Source organism: Gouania willdenowi, chromosome 18 (genome assembly GCF_900634775.1).
Source record: "Gouania willdenowi chromosome 18, fGouWil2.1, whole genome shotgun sequence".
Classification (NCBI taxonomy): domain Eukaryota; kingdom Metazoa; phylum Chordata; class Actinopteri; order Blenniiformes; family Gobiesocidae; genus Gouania; species Gouania willdenowi.
In genome coordinates this window covers 8,144,713-8,161,732 of record NC_041061.1, presented here as the reverse complement: position 1 = coordinate 8,161,732, position 17,020 = coordinate 8,144,713, and the positions used below count along the sequence as shown (strand labels likewise).

The 17,020-nt window shown below is 39.0% G+C and overlaps 1 protein-coding gene across 4 annotated transcripts in view; it reads right to left on the bottom strand.

The window, feature by feature from the left end:
• The window catches only part of rbpjb (recombination signal binding protein for immunoglobulin kappa J region b), a 72,749-nt gene that overhangs the window by 46,531 nt on the left and 9,198 nt on the right, over window positions 1-17,020 (bottom strand). Inside the window, exon 1 of one of the 4 annotated variants that reach the window (XM_028474881.1) lies at window positions 6,219-6,296. The exons of the other annotated variants lie outside the window; for them this stretch is intronic. The gene's annotated coding sequence lies outside the window, so the exon portion shown is untranslated. Of the gene's footprint in view, window positions 1-6,218; window positions 6,297-17,020 lie in introns of those variants that run through there. 4 annotated transcript variants of the gene reach the window in all.

The window sequence follows — 17,020 nt, the reverse complement described above, 5'->3', positions numbered from 1 at the left end:
ACAATCTCAGTACAATGTGAAGTACATGACACCTGCCTAAAAACGAACCGAAGACACGATTTATTTTGAAAAGGTGATGTTTAATTTTCAGTTTGTAGCCAGTCCCAGGAAAATTTTACATTTCGCTCGCAATGCATCATGGGGCAGTTGAGTATGCCTCGTGTGCCCACCGTGCATACTTAAAAAATGTACACACCAGGTTGAATCAATGCTACAAGCTGTATATAAATCTAATTTTCACACCAATTAGAAATAATTTACCGTATCATAACTGGCTATTAAACTTCCCAAAATGGTGACAAACATGCTACAACGATTGAAAGAGTTATCCAATTTTTCTGAGAACATGCGAGATTACGTAGTGCTAGATTTGAATTGTCAGCCTTTTTACATGACATTGTCCGAAAACAATATCACGGAAACAAAAAATCAGCAGCCACAAAATGTGATTGTCCGATCCGACAGCCACATTATCAACATCAAGTCAGCATTTAGAATATTAATAATAACCAATATGAGCATTAATACAGGAAAGAACTAATTATTTTTCAGTATTTCTTTTGTGTCATTTAAGTCATTTAGTAAAATTATTTTCTCATTTTAAGTGGGAAAATTGGGGGGGGGGGGTTATGTTTTCTGGAGTCATTTTTGCATTTTAGTATCGTTTTATGATTATTTTTTGTAGTTTCATGGATTTTTGTTATTCTTTTGAGTGTTTGTCATTTGTTAAATTTTTTTGTTGTTTTCATGTAATTTTGTTTCTATCTTTTTTGGTTATCATTTTGTATATTGTTCTGTTATTTGGTCGTTGTTATGCGTGTTTTGTGTGTCATTTAGTATAATTTTTTGGTTATATATTTTTCTGGACTTTTTGTTTCATTTTGTGTATTTTTTGATTTTTTAAGTATTATCAGCAATATTTAAATTTCTAGAGTCATTTTGTGTTGTTTTCATGTCATTTTGTATGTTTTCGGAGTCGTTTTTATCTATTTTGGTTATCATTTTAAATATTATTTTATTTATTTTTTTGGCCATTGTTATGTGTGTTTTGTGAGTAACTTTTGTGTTTTTGCTGTTGTTTTGTGTATTTTTGTCATTTTGTAAGTTTATGTTGGGGGCTTCACAAACTAAAACCAATTTTTTTTGGAGCCATTTTTGTATCTTTATACGATGTTTTTGTAGTTGATTGTATATTTTGTTATCTTTCTGTAATTCTTTGGAGTCATTTTGTGTTGTTTTTATGTAATTTTGTATGTTTTCTGAGACATTGTTATCTACCGGTATTTTGGAAAATCTTCCGTTAATTTTTTTGTTCTGCGATTTTTGAGTGACTTTTGTGTTTTTGCTGTTGTTTTATATATTTTTAAGCTTACTTTTTGTAGTTTTGTGTGTTTTTGTTAATCTTTTGAGTGTTTTCTGTAATTTGTTACATTTTTTGGAGTCATTTTTTGTTGTTTTCAAGTAATTTTGTGTGTTTTCGGAGTCGCTTTTATCTATTCAGGTATCATTTTGTATATTGTTCTGTTCTGTTTGGTTTTTGATCGTCATTATGCGTGTTTTGTGAGGACCTTTGGTGTTTTTGCTGTTGTTTTGTGTATTTCTGTACATTTATGTTGGGGGCTGCACAAAATTTGACCAATGAATACCAGTTGACCATGTCTGATCTACATGATCTACAAATTTTTATATTTTTCTGCTCTTCTTCCTAACCACAATCTGATTTATGGATCAGTATATGCACACATGCCCTCTGGCATTTCTGGGGAAGCTTCACAAATGTTTGTTTTAAAGACAAAGACAACCCGCGGTGGAGACACTGCGTGCCTTGTTACAGATACAGTATCTGCGTATTACGTGTATTCAAAACCTCAGGACCGGATGGAGGGAAAATTGGAAAATAACAAGTGGTTCCAAGCGCGTGAATACATGTGTGAGCTTCTTTCCTCTGAGCTGGGAAAAAAAATGGGAAATTCAAGCCCGCTGGCTGCGTGAGCTTTGGCAGGCCATTGAAAAATACCTGCACACTGATGTCACACACACACACACACACGCACACACACAGACAGAGCCATGCTGCTGAAATATCCATTAGGTATAAACATGAGTTTAGTCCTTTAATACACAATCACTTCCGCAGAAGCAGAGCTATGTTCTGCATGTGGCCCACAGCGTGGGAGTGAAGCACGCTTTTTTTTTTTAAGCACATTCAATCAATGAAGAGAAAAAAATGTTGAGAAGACAGTTCTGGGCAAGGAACATTAAAACGAGGCAACAAAATATTAACAGATTTATTTTTCTTATCCAAAAAGAAATAGAAAAAACGAGTCATAGTTAAAAAAAATAATAAATAAAAAAATGTACATCACAAGTTGTACACGGTATTTATTTCAACTTTACAAAAATGCACTACACAATTGCAGAAAATGGATGAAAAAAAGGGAATTAAATTCCTGGAAAGGAAATTACAATATGGTTATTATTTTAAAAAAAAGGGTTTTTTTTTACATTATTTCTTTAAATAAAATCGAGAGTAAATTGCAATGTGATGGAATATACCCTCACCTGCCTGTTTTTTCACCTTACACATGGAGCCACTAAGATGAAAATGTCAATTCTCATGCAAAATAATTCTTACGATCAATCTGATACAAGCAGAATGGTGCCACTGCGTCAAATCATCTACAATACTGCAGTTCTGTAGAGCTGTGATCAGTCCAATGAAGGAAAAGTGGAGCCCAGTGTTATTCTGTCAGCTAAATAGGCTTCTCTGACTCAAACGAGATGGGAAAGTTCATGTCGGTACTGATGAAAAGCTCTGAATTCACACATATAAAGTATTAAACACCTAGAAAGGAACGGTGTGAAAAAAATGTAAATTCAGATATATCGCGATATTTCACCGCACGATTAACATATCAATCCAAAAAAAATTCAATATCAATTTTTTTTTAATCGTGCTTTTTAATGAAAAAAAAAACAGAATTGTGCTAACATATGCATAGCACGTAAACACGCGGTCACTTGGTGTCAATGAACCACATCAGACCTTGTTAAACTACCTCACTCCTCAATGCATTTTATTTTGATAAAACTCTCACTTTTATAGCTGCATGGGCTACTTTTTGTTTTTTTTAAGAATTTCAGAACTTAAAGGAATCAGAATCTGTTGTAGAAGCAAATGTTGAACTTCTTTAGAAAAATGTAATTTGACAGTTTGATAAACATACCACTTGTTTTTGGCATTTGCACTTGAATTACAGTAAGTTAGCATTTATTTGTTCTAGCAAGTTAAAAATGAATAAAGGAAATAAATTGTATTTCATACCATTTTGTACTTGTAAAGGGGAAATTTCTCATTATGTACATCGCAATATATTGTATTGTTTAGCATCGGGATATCGTATCGTCAGATCCATGACATCACACACACCTAGTAGAAAGTAGGATTGAGTATTGGCAAGGATCTTGCAATACGATACGTATCACGATACGATATTATCACGATATTCTACCCAGTTAATATCAAAATTCAACGTAGAGATGAAAAATCAAGTTGCTGTATATGTTCATAAGAAGATATTGATCATTCAGAGGACAAATTGAGTCAAAACTATTTGTTTCAAAACATCCTATTTATTATTTATTATTAGTGTTTTTGCACATTTTCACTGAAAAAAAGAAAATGCAGTGTTACAAAGAAAAGTTTCTTTTCACTGAAACTAGTGCAGAAGTCTCAAAGTAACCATGACAACATAATGACGTCATTGTAACAACTGTAAGTGAGAACATTAAGGATAAATCACCTTGAGTTACTGACAATGCATAAAAATAAGAAAAAATAATTTCTCCTTCTGTGTCAGTTTAAACACTGATCTGAACAGATTATATGAAAATAATGTCTGTGCATACATAAATATTGCAGGCATTACACACTGCCATCATAAAATAATGTACATCAAGTAACCATTGAAACACATTGGAAGCATTGTAACCACTGAAATATTGCACAAATACACAAAAATAATGATTAAATATCAAAGAATTAAAAATTCTTTGATTTTAAATCGGCACCCAAGAAAACGTGATATATTGTGAAATTTTTTTTTTTCTCCCACCCCTAGTAGAAAGTGTCTTTAAATCTAGGTTTGTGTCCGTGTCTTGATAGTAGACTTTCCCTTCCCCCCTCACTGGGGTGTCATGTTTAAGTCTCCAGGGCCAGATGTTTCCCAATCATATCTGAGAATGAATCAAAGTGCCAGGATGAGAGAGTACTCACAAGATCCTTCAGAAAGTGTGAGGCTAATGGAGAGTAGTAGCAGTAGTATTGGTAGTGGGCTAGTGGGGAACCCGTTGGCCGCAGATGGCAGAGGTCTGGTAACTGCTCCGAGACGTCCCGCCGGGGGGCAACACCACACACACAGGCCCTGTGTGTGTGTGTGTGTGTGTGTGTGTGTGTGTGTGTGTGTGTGTGTGTGTGTGTGTGTGTGTGTGTGTGTGTGTGTGTGTGTGTGTGCCTGCGTGTGGACTCGGGTGGGTCACATTAGCCCCACGCCACCAAGTGCTCCATCTGTCTTTGACATGGGAGAGCTTAATGACAGAGGCAGGAATGCCATAGAAAGGACCTCCTCCTCTTGCCTAACATCAACGCTCCATATGGAGGTCTCTGAACCGCACTTTTAAAAACTCTTCTTGTCCTGGCACACAACCAATAAGACATCTACTCATATGTTTCAAGTAAAAAGCAAACGGTACACTTTTACAAGTGTAATCTGGCACAACGGGCTGGAACATATTGAGCGCACTCGTCTGCAAACAAAGTAATGAAGTTTCCACTAGTGCGTCCCGCACAGCCATCCTGGACTTACGAGCACAATCCTCAGTACCTAATGCATGTTCCATCTTTAACAAAGTCTCCTTCGTGACTGCTGCAGGTTTGGAGTCGGACTCTCTTTCTGGGTTGTCGGAACCCATCATTTCAATCAGTTCTCAGATAACACTGGTCCTACCTACGCAGAGGCTGGAACTCCAGACTGGCTATGGTGGATCTCCACAGAGATCCTCATTAATCTAATTTGTCTCCGTTTAAATAAATCAACAGGGACTGTGATGCTGAGGTTAAATCCCTCCATAATGGTTCACTTAGCTTCAGGGAAAGAACACAAAGATGATCCCAGATTTTTGGCAAAGTGGATAAAAACATCACAGATGTAATCCAGCTTTATTTGACAACTGCTGTTTTTAGCTGCCAACTGTTTCACTCTCCGACCTGTAGGTGGTGCTAATTTATGTGTTAAAGCAACTTATCCAAAAAAGCACTTACAAGGAATAATGCAAGAGGAAGGAAAAGGAGCTACAAGAAGAAGCTATTGTTATGTTTGGTACTAGAAAATATGAGACACTGAGGATAAACCTGGAGGATATTAGAGGTTAATTTATGATCGTCACTTGTTTCTAATGCATTTCTAATGTCATCAAGTTGGTAATTAACATTAGGGAGCATCACCAACACTGCTGTTCTTATATCGACAAAGCAGTTGTACACTAAGGCTGTGTTGTAAATGTCAAACTAACGTACTACTCATACGTTCACATCAGATAGTATGGAAATTTAGTATGTAAAAAAATACTCGGATCTATACTATATCGGGATATTTTTTAAGTATGCCCGCTGGGCACACTAGTCATACTCTACTACCCCATGATGCATTGCAAGCGGAATGTAAAATCGTCCTGGGACCGCCTTCAAGCTAAAAATCAAACATCTTCTCTTCAAAACAAAAGCATATCTTCTTATCTTCCATCAGTTTTCTAACACTTTTGGAAATAGGGCTCTTATTTTGAAGTTAACCGGAAGTAGCACAATGGCGGGTCTCAGAAAATCTCCAAAATGTCAGCATGAAATGTGTTTTCGCAAGCTTTATAGATCCAATGACCACATGTTGATATTCTACTTGGTCACTTTCTCCCTTAAAATATTTTCAGAACTTTCAAAGGTGGCGAATTACGGAGATATTTAGCCTCAATGTGCTTCAGGTTTTTGTCATTGTAGGTTTGAAATGCATCTTGGGAAACTTGGAAGTATATTTTAAGATGATGACCATTCCCACTAATCATACTTATATAGTAGATAGTATATACTAATTGAGTTTGTAGTGTATAGTACGGAGTATGCCACTTTGAACAGCCTAAATCTTGACTGTCACCTACCAAAGACTTACCAAATGTAACTGACGAACAACTGGCCAAAACCATTGTTTCCAAGTTTGGTACTATCCAGAGAAGAGTTTCTACCTTGAATACTAACTTGTTTTCAAATCCTGTTCTGATCCACCACTATGTAGAACCCGAACTGCCACGTCGTGCAAAGACAAAAGTGCTGAACAGATGTTGGCCTCACAAATGAGTCTGCTCTCTGCTTGCACAATCTCTTGTTCGTTTCACTATGAGTTTTATTGTCCAGTCTGGTGAGGGTGCTGCAAAAGTACGTCTGTAGGAAAACAGAAGTAAAAAAAAAAAAACTTTCGTGGATACAGCACCCCACCACAACAGCATATCTGAGAATTAGGCACAACAAAAGCACCTCAAGCCAAAGTCTCAGACAGCAAAGCTTAAATTCACCAATGTGAAAAAGACAAAGTTGAAAGGAAGGAGAGAGTCACGCAGGGCTAGGGTTTGCAGGCAATCTGTGCTTACCAAATTAGATATTCATGATCTGAAAACTGCATCAAAGTGACAAGCGTGATACAACCGAGGACCAATGGAGAATGTCTCGCAGTTTAAGGTTGGGATGGGGAATGTGCTTGGGGAAAACTGTCAAGGAAGGAGAAGCGAGTGGACAAGGGAAAAGAGACTTGAACCCTGGGTGACCCGCCTCTTCCCGCTCTCCTCTCCTCTCTTCTCACTCTCGACAGCGATGATGACTCACCGCTGGAAAGAGAGAGAGAGGGAACCCGAGGGGGAAGTATTGTGAGGAGTATTGGATCAACCGCAGCAGCACAGCTAAAGATCTGGCTCCAGGGTTTACACAAAGATCCATGATGACTGCAACGGCTGCTGGAGGATCGAACCTGGGGTTAAGTGACATAATCATCACTGTTGTCCCCAGCGTTAAAACATAAAGTAGAGCTTTGTGTTATGAGGACCAATAAACCTTAAAGAAGAACCAACTGATTAACTTTAAAGTTTCAGAGTTTAGGTAGCTAAATGTTACATCGGCTGCGCTGTGGAAGAACCTAAGTTAGTTTGGTTTATGGGAGAGTCATAGGTGGAGTTTCTTTGGGGGGTGAGCTGTGTCGTAAATGTTTTTATCTAGTGTGAATCACCTTGTGTTCCAGTTTTTTGTATGAAAATCATATTTTAGATCAAGTTTATTTGATTAATTGATCAAAGACCTAAAAGAGTGAAATATTTAAAGTGATCATCAAGATCATTGCAGTCATGCAAGGTTACTAAGTTATTACCTGATTATAATAATAGGGTAAATTACTTAACATTGTAACTTAACTAAACAAAGATGTTTAAACCATTTGATTAAAATGCACAGAGAAATTAAACTCCTCGAAATCCATCTATTGTTTTAATGCAAGGTATTCTGGTTGTGATCCCAGCTGACTCAGGACACAAGACAGGAAACACTGGACAGTTTAGCAACAGCAGTAAACAGAAACACACATTCACTAACAACAGTCAACCAACAAGTGACTAGACGGAAAACAGAAATGCAGACATGGAACTAATCCTGAAGCAAAGTATATAAACAAAAGGTGTTCAATGTAATCCAAAAAACTAAATGTTTGGCCGGATGCCACGTGTCGTCCTTGATTCCAATGCACTTGATTTCTGTGATTTTATTTTTTATTTTCGTTTTTGTAAAGCTTTAATCCACATTTTCTTTATCCATCCATCCATCTTCAAACCCGCTAATTCCCGTTTATCAGGGTCGCGAGGGTCTGTTGGTGCCAATTTCCGGCTCTCATTGGGCGCTGGGCGGGGGTACACCCTGGACAGGGCGCCAGTCCATCGCAGGGCACATTTTCTTTAATATTGTTTTATTTATTACCATGAAGCACACAAGGATGTGTTTTGGAGCTACTTTAGACATCTACGAAGCTGTTACTTTGAACTCTTGTTGTGCATCGGAGTAGCCATAGCCGGCAGTAATCTACACTGTTTACATACAAGATGTGACGGAGCTCGCTATACCAGACACGGGTGAGTCCACAAGAGAGTGGACTTACTGGAGGATATACAAGACGTTTAGAGAAGGAAAAACGGCTCAGGTAGTGAGCGTTGCACAGCCACAGGCTACTTGGTTTTTTCGAAGTAAGTTACCCAACTCAACCTCTAGTAATATATGATAATAAGGGCTGTTCAAATTATTACACTAACACATTCTTATGGTTTTAGACCAATGGCGTCCCAAGACATTAAAGCTGATATCCAGAGTTTCTGAGAAATATATGTTTATGTATGATTCTTTTCAAATGAAAAAAATACCTAACTAGTATTTTACTATGGTCTACTGCCGGTGGTCATTCAAATAAATGAATGTACTGTATACAAGTCCCTCCTTCATCCTATAGACCCCTATACAAATGAAAACGATCACCGAGCGCGCCCAGCCAATAGGCTTCGACTTCCTGGAGCGAAAACTGTCAATCAAAGTGAATGCACCTGCTGCGTAAACTGTGCACGGAAACGAGGCCGCGCTTCTCAAACAGGTATCACTCTGAGCAGCAGAGCATCATGGAGGAGCGCTCCGAAACTCAAAAGTTACCCATTCCAAGATTTCCAACATATAAAGTTTCTATGAAAAAAAAAAAGTAAAGTCCGGGTACAAAGCTTGTGGATAAACGTCTTTGTGACCGCAACAGGATTTATCTCGGAGCGGCTTTTAAAAGGTGGATGGACTTGGATTTGGCAACATTTCTCATGGACAGGTAATAAACATGTTTTAATCAAAAGTTATGGCACTCAAACAATAAATGAGTCATTTTTGTAGTTATGCGACTTTGTTATGTTTGCACAAATGTAAAGGCGTAGCTTCTGGTAGACTGGTACAGGCAGGGGAGGAAGTAGAGCTGTTGAGGGCGGGACATCAAGACGTTCTCTCAGAAACTCCAGATAGCAGCTTTAATGCACAAAAACAACCACTGGTCTCTCACAGTCCAGCAGACGACTGTCATCACTGGTCCATTTGTTGAAAGTTTGTCTCCTTCCTAACTGGGCTTGGTCCTGTTACCTCTTTACAGAATTTAATTTTCATTCATCTTTTACGGACGCAACCCGGAGCCGCCAGGTGTTCTTCTCACATCACAATATGAATACTTCAATGCCTGAAGTCACATATAATACATTCATCTGAATACTAGGATCCGTAGAAGGCTGTAGCGTAGGGATTTAAGGATATAGCCTAAATTGGCTAAAAATCAAGGCAAATAAGGGTAATTAAAATCTTTACAGCAGTCTGTGCTTCGATACGATGCTTAAACAATAGGAGGCGCTGTGACGTTACGGTCTTGGTTCAGCCACACACTTGACTGAACCAAGAGCAGCAGCGGGAGAAGAGCTTTAATCGGACGAAAATAAGAAGACCTGAGCCCAACAGAACATGGCCTGCACCCGTCCGACTTAAATAAGGGTGATGTTTCTTTAAGCCCAAACCCGTTTTTCAACCCGACACTATTCACGTGTGGGCGCATGTAGAGGCAAGTCAGCATGCATTTGTGTGTCTGTCTCACGGTAATAGAAACACATCATCTGATTTACCACGTAACATCCAAACGTGGCCTGGGCCCGTGGTATAACGATAAAAAATTAAACCGAATCTCACGCACGCAATATATAAGAAGAAAATATATTAGAAAAAAATAACAGTTTAAATAAAAGACAAAGAATCTGTATTTTGACTAATCTGGTTTTTTTTCTCTCCAAAATACTATTTATTCAAACTGAATGGTGTTAAGTGCATCATTACATCCCAATCTTTGATCTGAGTTTCCTTTAAAAAAAAAAAAAAAAAAGAAGAAAAAAAACAAAATCAGGATTCCAATCAAATCGTTGGTTGACTGCATCCCTACACCCCTACTGCAGAGGGAAGTTGATTAAAATGTTAATCTTCTTAACATCTTTGCAGCACAAGAGACTATTTATCACTTTTCAATCCAAAAGTGAGTGTAATTGTGCATTTACCAGCACAAGTGAACTAACCCAGTCCTGTCCTTGCAGAAAAACCACACTAAAGAGTACGGAAAAAATAAACTATTCCTGGCAGTCGCAGCAAGAGACAGAGAAGCCATCTATCTTACACGCTGCAAGATGATGCTCAGCGAACCAACCTAAACGGAGAGATGGTGGCACACCTGTGTGTGTGCGTGCGTGCGTGTGTGTGTGTGTGTTATTTAGCAAAGCTCAGGGCTGTCTGTCTAGTTTCAGTGGTAATATGGGGAAGGATGGACCCGGGCAGGGGGTGGAGGACTGTGGTTCCTACTGCAAGTGGTTCCTCTTCCAAAAGCTATTTCCAAAGCAGTAACCGCGCTCATGAACAAGGCGGGAAATGAGCGATGTTTCAAGGATGAATCCTGCGTGCCTGACCACACAAAATTTCTACAGTTGGGTTCTGATTTTAAGCCCAACAAAAGTGGAACATATCAGTTACTCCTGCAGAGCGGCACTTGTTGGGATTCTAGTAAAAGGAAAGCATTTATACAACAGACACTTCCTTGAGTCTGTGTTAGGAGTTGAAATATTTGTGGTGTAATTCTAATAACTTCTGCCGGGTGATAAACATCTCTTTTTTTTCCGGGCTACAATCAGAGAACAGTTTCCATCCATGAGCTCATGTTTAAACCCACATTACATTCTTCAAGCAGCGCATCCAAAACAAATGGCAGCTAGAAAGAACTGCAGCCACAAGTGCGAGTAGGGGATCAACCACAACGTGAACAAACGGCTCCTCACGGGAAAAAGAAAAGTGCATTGTTTGGGGAACCACATGGAGTAGTCCTGTTCCACGGAGCAACAACACGCCTGTTACTTCATTGTGCTTCTTCCCAGTAAAGGCCAAAACGCTCCTCCTGACGTCAATAGCCACAGGAATGCCACCAGGCGGATTCTTGGGTAAAACACTGTGGCAGCCTTAGTTAAACAAGCAACATTTGGAGATAACTGTGCAACTTTCTGGGAATCCGATAGTGTTCAAAAGGAAACACATTTCCCAATGCGTCTTATCTTGGTTTTATAACATAAATGTTGAAATATATCAACAAAGTGAAGTGTGTCGGACTCTCCTGGCTGCTGTTCCATGATGCCATCCACAGGCCTTAGGCTGTGACTCGTTTGTAAAAGGATTACAACAGGGTAGCGTACATTGTGCCACTCCGGCCTTATCTAATATGGCAATAGCGTCAGTTGATTACTCCTGTGAGACACATTGTTAGCTGGGGTTTTCCCCAACACGGGAGATCCTGTGTATCTGTAATCTTCCTCTGAGAGGATGAACAGAGTAGAAGGTAAGCATTGACTGAGTCCTTAGAGGCACCAAATCAATAAAAGTGGGGGTTTTCCAAGCTACACCTCACTTTCTGAAGAATAGTTCAGTAAGGCCTGCGGAAAGAACGGAATTTATGTTCCGAAACGAAAAAAGCAAGCTTACCCGTTTCTTTTTTTTTTCTCTCTTTCTTCATTTAAAAATTAGGCCATGACATGGAAAAGCCTGAAACACACATTTACATGCTATTCTTCAAAGGAAAATTGGCAAATGAATGTCTAGTCAGTCAAGTTTAACAAAAAGACCAATATGTCCAATTAAGACGGATAATCCCATTCAAAATCTCTCGCTACATGTTATGGTTCGACTAGTGATCATGTTATCCTGTGATTCATCTGAAGAAGCTCTCGTACAATGGCAGGTTTAGCTAATGGTGTGTTAGCTACTGTAAACTGGCAGAAGCTTGACCCTTCAATCACACGACTGCGTGGGATTTTGTGCAAAACAGGAGGGTGATTTGTCGGTTGGTGGTAATTAAAGGTTTCACAAATAATACATTTCCATTATATTCTCCTGTTAAACGGGTGGCTGAGGGTCTAGGAGTGAGGCTAACGCCTTGCGATGCAATCGTGCGTGATTTTAGCAAAATAGTCCCGCGAATGTAAAATTTAAAAAAAAGTTGTCAATCAACCCTATTTCGAACGTTTGCTACGATTTCATGAAGTTTAATAGCCAGTTAAGTCGGCTAAACAGGCAAAGAAGATGAAAAGGAAAAGTGACGCAGAAATCTAGGTAAACTCTGGAACAAATTGGGGACATTTGGAAACAGGAAATGGGAGGCCCTACTATTCATACAAAATACCTGTATTTTTTTAATTGTATGAATCTTTAATATACCCCAATACCGGTATGCACGTAGCGTACATCAGGGGTTCTTTACCTTGGGGTCAGGACCCCATTAGGGAACGCAAGATACTGGGAGGGGGTCGCCAGATGTCGTCAAGAAACTAAGAATTTTTATTTTACAATTTGAGCCCATTTTTGCTTATTTTTACCCTTTATCTGCAACTACACCAAACTTGCATTTTTTCACCTTTTAATACATTTTTGCTACATTACTCCCATTTCTGCCACTTCTCCATCAAATTTCAATAGCTTTTCTGCACATTTTTTCCACTTTAAAGATTTTTTCAGCACTTATTTACCTTTCCGCCACTTTTTTACCTAATATATTATGTTCACCCATATTTGTCACTTTTACCCTCTTTCCACCATATTCCATGCTTATTTTTGTCAATTTAACCACGATTTCTCATGGCCATTATTTGCTAGTTTAAACTAATTGTTCCAATATTGACACTTTGAACCCTTTTATTATCACTTTTTCTGTCTGTTTTTGGCCACTCTAATTTGCAACTTTTAACCAATTTCTGTGTTTTTAAAAATCCCTTTGGAATGGACATTATTGTGTTTCTACAATATTAACTCCTTGACAGTATAATGGGTCATTCTAAGCCAATTTACCGCAGCGATTATTCTCAGAACATCCAGTCAGGCTTGGAAAAATATGATATTGTTATATACCGCAAAACAGTTCAAATTTTGACAGATATTAACGGGATATAAATGTTTGTTTAAACTGCCCAGCATTACCCACACTTTTGGACTTAACATGCAAAGACAAAAGCAAAGCACTAATGGAAAAATATTTGCCTGATGGAAAACAAAGCGCATGTTTTCTGAATGAAACATCCTGAATGTGGTAGGAAAAATGTGCTGACACACACATAAAAGCTATTTTCTTGTTGAGGCTGTGAATAGGACAAACAGCAGAGGGGGAGCAGACAGAGAAGAGGAAGTTCTCTTGAAGGTGAAAAGTGAATGTGAGGCAGACAGATGCTCCTAAACAATGCAGCGAGTTTCCGCCGCATGTCACATTTACTTTTTTGTTAGATTGTCCCGTCTGATGCAGGCCCTCAACAGTATCGTAGATGACTTGAGCCTCTTTCAAACCTAACAGTAGAAATGTTGGCAAAATCACCCAGGCTTTAGATGGCAATCACAATGTTATTTCCCACCCTTACCACAACAACAACAAAATGAGAGATTGGATTTCTGGAATATCTGAAGGACACTCAACTCAACAAAATGTCAAAAAACAATACATAAACTATTTATATTAAAAAATCCAGGCTTTCAGCAAGTATAAGCTTTCTTTGACCTTGCACTAACATGAAGAAAACTATCAAACTATTTAGAAAAAAGGGCAGAACTATGTGAGACGAATATGGTTATACAGTATGTTTTTAGAGAAACATATTTCCCCATGAAGAGTAAAAATGTACCAATACATTGAGTATTATATTAATTGCAATTCGACACGTGACGATTCGATAACGACTCATAAACGTTAAAAAAAAATCCCTTGTTTTTCATAATAATTGAATGACAGGAACATGATAGCTGCTCGCGAAACCAAAGGTCAAGTTGCGCATGCCATCCGGACACCTGAAGGAACGGACCAGGTGAAGGAAGCGCTAGCAGCAGCTAACACTTACGCTACAGTGACTAAGCGGGAGATTCATTCATCCGGATTAAAAACTAGGATTAGAAAGATTCAAGCGCTGTATCCTATGATTTCAAAGTTGGCCAAGACGTAGCTGTGCAGTCCTGCCACCAGTGTCTCATTGCCGTGGCGGTGCACCACAACCGGCTCCGGATCATGCTTCCCTGGGCCGTGGACTAGGTTGCATCGCTACGCACTCTCCGCAGCAATGTGGGTCACCCACGAAACACAGACACAGCGTAGATCACTGAATTCGGAACATGTTGACCACCCCCTTTTTTACACAGTTTAAAATCCTCAGCATTGATGACGAGTCCCTGGCAGGATTTCAATATTTTATAACATGATAAATAATAGTGTTCTTTTATCAATCCAACTTTTATTTAAACACCCAAGAGAGCTGATATTGTAGGTTTTATATGTTTTTAAAGCTGCTTTGATTGTGCACAGCAAAATGCTTAGTTTCTTGAGGGATTCATGGAGCTCTTGGAACAAGTCTTTATTTTTACTGAATAAGCTAGTTTTTGTGTGGGTTCAGATTGAATTAGCTGTAAAAGATAATATTTTAGTTATTTTAATATTGTTATATTTATTTGTATTTTCTGATTTGACATAAATAAAGAACGGTGATACATCCGTTTGGTTACTTTAATTAATGGATACGGACACATATGATATGTTTTAAATTGAAGATTGTGCTTTGTGAACATTTTTACAAAATAAGTTCTTGCTAATTCCAAAAATAATAAGAGTTGTTTGGACAGCACTTTTCCATAATTAACCAGAAGGAAAACCCCAGCAATGATCCTGCTTAGTGTGTATTTTGTGTTGGCAGACCTCGTTATTAGTACACACTTGAGCAGGTGGCGATGGCCCAACAACGAGGAGTGCCACGCTGGCCATTACCCAGACAGAATTACTAAAAAAAAAAAAAAAGTGTATTTCTATCCCCTCGGGTGTCTCCTGTGGTTGATCCTCTGACACAGAACGACAGACAGAAAACAGCCTGAGCAGGAAAAGAAGAGAACAAAGACACTAAGGCGTGTGGTGGTGCTTTAGGAATCGTCACCAGAGCGAGTTACGTCCACACTACAGCCTGAACGAAACTATGGGTCAGGAGGAATATTTCAGTCATGTGAAGTAATGGATATGCTTCGACTCCTGAAACAATGGGCTACTGTACACGTGAGAATAAAAGGCCTGAAAGATGCCAGCGTTTGCTTTAGTGCTTTGGGAGTGTCGAGCACAGCTTATGCCACAATGTTTGCAGCTTTCACTGTGTCCCCCGGGGGACACAGTGAAAGTTTCCACCTCTCTGAGTGGAAATAGCGCGACTTTGAACACTGCATGATACTGAGGTGATGCAAGGATCAAGTAGAGTATCACTTCCGTCCTTAGCCTGAGGTAGTTCTGTAAGACAGAGGTTCTCAACCTTGGGGTCGTGAGACACTGGGACGGGGGTCACTAGATGCCGTCAAGAAACAAATAATATTTTTTGAATAATTAAAGCTCATTTTTGCTTATTTTTACCCTTTTTTCTGCAACTACACCAAACTTGCCATATTTTAACCTATTTTCATCACTTTTTCTTACCATATTTTTGCTCCTTTTAATGTATTTTTGCTACATTACTCCCATTTCTGCCACTTCTACATCAAAATGCAATGCCTTTTCTCCACTTTCAAGACATTTTCAGCACTTTTAAACCCTTTCCATCACTTTTTCCAAATAATGTCACACATGTTGACCCATTATTGTCACTTTTAAACTATTTTCACAGTATTTCATGCTTATTTTTACTAATTTAACAACATTCACAATTTGACAGGCCCATTATTTGCCAGTTTAAACTAATTGTTCCAATATTGACACTTTGAACCCTTTTTACCACTTTTTCTGTCTGTTTTTGCCCACTGTAATATGCAACTTTTAACCAATTTCTGTGATTTTTAAAACCATATTTCTTCACATTTTCCACCATTTTTGGTCACTTTTAAACCAATTTATTTCTGATTAAAACAAAGATTTACATCTTTAAGATGACTATATACCATGGCGCGCATAATAATATTCATCTTCCTGGATAACAGTAGATATTATTCAGATAAATAAATAAATGTGTTTATCACAGATTCACAGAACAATGGAGCATCACTTTGCTGACTTTATGGATGGACCCCAAAAAATCTCTCCCCTTTATTCCCCCTTATAGATGGTCCTGTCTCCACATGACTGCTCATTAATGTTCATGTCTGTGTTCAACCACCTTCAGCTACAGTGGGGGTCCACGGTCTCTGGGACCTTTATTTTGGGGGTCGAGGCCTGAAAAGGTTGAGAACCACTGCTGTAAAAGAAAGAGCGAGTGTGTGTGTGTGTGTGTGTGTGTGTGTGTGTGTGTGTGTGTGTGTGTGTGTGTGTGTGTGTGTGTGTGTGTGTGTGTGTGTGTGTGTGTGTGTGTGTGTGTGTGTGCGCGCGCAAATGGACATGAGAGGCGGCTTTGAGGGGGGGGGGGGGTGACCCGACTTGTCTTTTAACTCCAGCCTGAACCTTTGCCACCATAAAGGTCAGAGTTTCGACATCTGCTGCTCCCTCTGAATCTAGCTTTTTTACAGAAGGAAGCCGGAAGAGGAGAGCACTCGGGGGACTGGATGCGGCAGAGATCAACTTTTATGTGGAGTGTAGTTCACACACACACACACACAGTCAGATCAATGCGGCTCCAGAACAAAAAACCGCACCAACACAAGTGAGCGTCTGAGAGCGTATGGTTAGACAGTACACAGACGTTTGGCTTTTGGCCTGTGTGAGAGAGAATACATCGGCCCTTTAGAAAGGCTGGGTGGAGGTTGAGCTAAAAGGAATAAGGGGGTGGGGTGGGGGGTAACAAAGACAGAGCAGTGTTGAAATAAGTCATTCATGTTTTCATTTAGCCAGGTGAACAGTGCGACTCTTTCAGCTAACACCAT